The sequence below is a fragment of the Zalophus californianus genome, chromosome 3 (genome assembly GCF_009762305.2).
Source record: "Zalophus californianus isolate mZalCal1 chromosome 3, mZalCal1.pri.v2, whole genome shotgun sequence".
Taxonomy (NCBI): domain Eukaryota; kingdom Metazoa; phylum Chordata; class Mammalia; order Carnivora; family Otariidae; genus Zalophus; species Zalophus californianus.
In genome coordinates this window covers 124,573,755-124,578,612 of record NC_045597.1, presented here as the reverse complement: position 1 = coordinate 124,578,612, position 4,858 = coordinate 124,573,755, and the positions used below count along the sequence as shown (strand labels likewise).

The 4,858-nt window shown below is 38.6% G+C and overlaps 1 pseudogene; it reads left to right on the top strand.

Moving 5' to 3' along the window:
• Positions 1–497: 497 nt before the first annotated feature.
• LOC113920819 lies at positions 498–939 on the top strand (annotated as a pseudogene).
• Positions 940–4,858: the final 3,919 nt, after the last annotated feature.

Genomic DNA, 4,858 nt, shown 5'->3' with positions numbered 1-4,858 from the left:
CTTAAAAAGCCAAAAACTAAAATAAAATGTCAATATTATGTTAATAACTGTGGAAACTAGATGATGGATATGTAAAGGTTCATTATCCTACTCTTCCAACTTTTGAATGTGTTCAAAATTTTCCATAATAAAAAGATTTTTAAAAGTCAAAAAAAAGGGGTGCCTGGCTGGCTCAGTCAGTAGATCATGCAACTCTTGATCTCAGGGTTGCGAGTTCGAGCCCCACATTGGGTATAGAGATTTCTTAAAAAATAATAATAACTCTTGGGGCGCCTGGGTGGCTCAGTCAGTTAAGCGTCTGCTTTCGGCTCAGGTCATGATCCCAGGGTCCGGGGATCAAGCCATGCATCGGGCTCCCTGCTCAGCAGGGAGCCTGCTTCTCCCTCTCCCTCTGCTGTTCCCCCTGCTTGTGCTCTCTCTCTCTCTCTCAAATAAATAAATAAAATCTTTAAAAAAATAATAATAACTCTTTTGCTCAGGCCAGTGGCATGGGCAGAATGGGCAAGTGTCATGGTCTTTGTACTACCAGGAAGCTCCACAGCCACGGACAAGATCAGAAGTGGCATGATAAACAGTACAAGAAAGCCCACTGGGTAAATAGCCATGAAGGCCAACCCTTCTGGAGGCACTTCCCACACAAGAATTGTGCTGGAAAAAGTAAGGGTTGAAGCCAAACAACCAAATTCTGCCATTAGGAAGTGTGTCAGGTTCCAGCTGATCAAGAATGGCAAAAAAAAAAAAAAAAAAAATCACAGGCTTTGTACCCAACGATGGTTGTTTGAATTCTATTGAGGAAAATTATGAGATTCTGGTTGTTGGACTTGGTCACAAAAGTCATGCCATTGGTGACATTCCTGGAGTTCACTGTAAGGTTGTCAAAGTAGCCAGGGTCTCTCTTTGGCCTTATGCAAAGGCAAGAAGGAAAGACCGACATCATAAGTTTTGATGGTGAAAATATGACAATAATAAATTTTCGTATGCCAAAAAACACAATAATAATAATAATAAAACAAAATACATTTTTTTAAAAAGTCAAAAAAAGAAAATATACATCTTTGGGACACCTGGGTGGTTCAGTTGGTTAAGGGTCTGACTCTGTTTCAGCTCAGGTCATGAAATCAGGGTCTATCTATTAATAGATATTATATAGATTAAAATACTATATGTATATAATCCATAAGTAAATACACATGGGGATTGTTCAAAAAAATTACTGATTGAATACATAATGTAAAAAGTTTTGGAACCCACTGATTTAAACCATCTCTCTATAAGTAATATTGTTTCATTGTTTCCCTCCTCCACCTTTTCTTCTTGACTGTCTTCATGCCTCTCTTCCCCTGTTCTTCTCCTTCCATGTTAGTATTCCCTAGAATTCTTCATTGTTCAGTCATTCATATAACTTTATCTACTCCCTGTACACTGATGACTCTCAAACCTCTGTCACCGACATAGATCCCTCCTGAGTTCTAGATTTAAGGGATTAGTAAATTTCTCCACATCCATACCATGGATATCTCAAATCCAACAAACCTAAAACAGAATTTGTCTTCTCCTTAAATCTTCCCCCTCCTCCTGTCTTCCTCATCACAGCAAATGGCACCATCATTTGCCAGTCACCCACTTCAGAAGCCTGGAATTTATTCTTTCAGCTCCTGCTTTCCACTTCCAAATAGCTCTAAAATATGTCACCTGCTCTATTTCTCCATTGTTAATACTCTAATTTAGGCCTTGGCTGCAACAGAAAATATGTTACATTAAAAGCCAATAGTTCCATCTACAGTGTAAAATTAAAATGAAAAGATAATTTGCATCATTAGTTTATCATGCTAGAGTTCCTGAGATCATCAAAATGGTCCAAAACAAAGACATCTGCTGTTAGAGGGTATGCGCCAAAGCTCAACACAATATTGTTTTAAGCCAATAATTATCTGGGATGTGGAACTGATTTTTTTTATCCCATAATTTGGTGTCTAGTGACTTAAGTATCTGGCTGCTAGAGAAAATCCCATTACCATTTGGCAAACACTTTCCGACTGGATTGATTAGCCATGAAATGAATGCAAGTGATTTGCACAGCTTAAACATGCACTTAATAGTTTAAATCTGAGATGACATTGACAGCTTTCCAAATAGTACCAATATTCTATTAGAGCAATTCACTAACATATATCAATATAATCCTTACGTATTACCATTACTATCTCATTTTTTTCTTTATACCTCCAGAATTTCCCATTTTTACCTTGACTATTTCCCCAAATTCTTCATTTTGAGACTTTTCAGGGTTTAGGATCCGCAGCAAACACAAGTTAAGCCATAATGACTACTGCTGCTTTATTCTTCTCTTCCAATATTTACAATTTAAATGGAGATGAATTTGGATGGAAACTACAAACCCTACACTACAGTATACAATTTGAAGAGAAATGCAAAGAATCTCAATACATGGATTGACAGGCATTAAAATGAGAAGTTTCTTTAGAATAATTGGAAGGGCCTAACTGTACCATAAATAATAATGATATCTCTAACCCTCTCAATAGCAGCTTATTATATTCTGTCTCCCTGTATGAGTTGCCTTATCTCTTATCTCCTCTCTGTTCCCATCATTACTGTCCTCATTAACACTCTCCTGTTTCTTGCCAGGACTTTCCTAACAGCTTGTCCAGTCTTACCAACTTGGCATTTGTCCACAGCTGCCAGAGTCATCTTGTCATCTCTTCAAAATGTAAATCTGATTATATCTTTTTTGGTGTTGTTTTTGGTCAAACCTTTTCAGTGGTCTGCATTGTGCAGAGGATAAAGTCCAAGCTCCTGAATGTTACACAGAGAACCTTTTTTTGACATAGCTCCACCTTACCATCCAGTATCACCTTTGTCTGCTTCTGCAGACAGACCTTGCTCCACTCCTGGGTATCCACTCCAGTTCGCAAATGTACTGTGTCTCATTACTAGAAGGCCCTCCATCCCACTCTATCAGTGCCCAGTATCAAATGTTACCCCATGGCCTCCTAACTCTGGAAAATCTTCATTACCTACTCATGCAAAATTAACTGTTCACTCTTTTAAGCTAGTACCCTGGCATTAACATGTCTCTATTTTGCACTATAATCATAAATGCTTCTTTACATGTCTCATTTTCCATTAGGCTTGGAGCTCCTTGAAGAGAAGGACCATATCTTGTCCATTTTTTGAATCTCCAATAGCGACTTTAGTACCTAACAATTTTAATAATAAATTTCAGCTATTGCACACTACAAGTATTCCAGGTGTTAATCTAAATGCTTCCCTCATTTAATTCTCACTATACCTTTATGAAGTAGATACTATTACTAGCCCCATAAGAAAAGTAAGGCACAACGTAGGTGTTTAATAAATGTTATTTAATGAATATTATTGCCTTTTAAAAAATTAATGTAGTCATGTCATCCTTATTACTGATACAGGTTATTTCCAGAAAACATTTTCATTTTAACAACTCCAATGTGCTGAGCTCAAATGCATAAAAAATGGGGGAATTTGGGACTTGGTGTAAGGTGAGAGGCAGAGGTATTTGTAGTCCAAGGATTGATGCCAAATCACAGTTTATAACAACTACCTGCTGCATTAAGCCAGTGAGGCAGAGAAATGTTACAAACACATCTTTAATTTCTAGACTAATTCATCAGAGACACCCCCAACTCAAATTGAAAATCACAGAAGGATGAGTTCAGTAATAATCTAGTTAGTCGTTCCCAAGTGGAATCCACACCTCACCCAACATGGACAAGTGAGAAAAAGAGAAAAAAGAGGAAGCAGAATAATAAGGTAGTTGAACCCAAGAATCTGGCCATGTGCTTCTTCCGAGGGAGTCATGTCTGTTAACCTTATTTTATATTTAAGGTATTCTGTCATTACAAAAAGCAATGGTAGAGTAAGGAAATACCTACTTCCTCAGGGGAATGAGAGTAAAGCTGAGTGAAACCAGAGCACATGCCCACCCACAAAGAGTGTGAATTCTGTAAACTTTTGCTTCTATTCTTTCAACTCTCCTGCTTCTTGTTCCTGGATCCTGATGCCTGTTCAATTGTTACTAACTCCATATATGTCACATCCAGATCTCTATGAGAGAGGATAAAATTAGCTCCATGATCACAATAGTCCCTGTTGAGCAAACTCACACACCAGGCCTGCAGGCCCATTGACAGTGCTCTGTGCAGATACCCTCTGATGGCTGTGCTATGTTAGTGTACTTCAGTCCTAGAGTGCTTTCACGCTCATCAACAAAAACCTGCATCTCACTGTCAAAGGGCTGCATGAGGACAGTTTTTTCTGCATGCATAGAGAGCAGCAGTGCCTGGAAATTTATATACCTAGGCTCAGCCCTTAACCAATGATTTATGAGTATGGGAGTATAAATACCCCAGATCCCTCACCCCTGATGGGTTTGTCTGTGATGTGATCACTTCTCTCCAAACCTCTCTGCAGAATTGTAATAGTTATCTTCTGTGGGGTTTTGCTTGACATCCACCTTCTGTCTTACTTTCCTTCCCTGTCCCATGTCCCCACTACTTTACTTTTTTTTAGAACACTTCATATTTCAAGAGTCCTGTGACAGCAAGACAAATTCTAGATTTATTTGCATATTTTCACATTCATACAAGTCATCCCAGGACCTGTTTCTAAGGAACCCAACTCAGAAAAGGCTATTTCATATTCTGCTAAGCCACCTAAAGACTGGCTGTCTTTGAGGAAGGAGTTCATCTTTGATCCAATCAGCTATGATCAGAGTTACAAAGTCATGTGGAACAGAGGATCATAACCTGTGCATACCCTTTAACAGGGGCTTTGGCCATGGTCATGGCAGCCTCTCTGA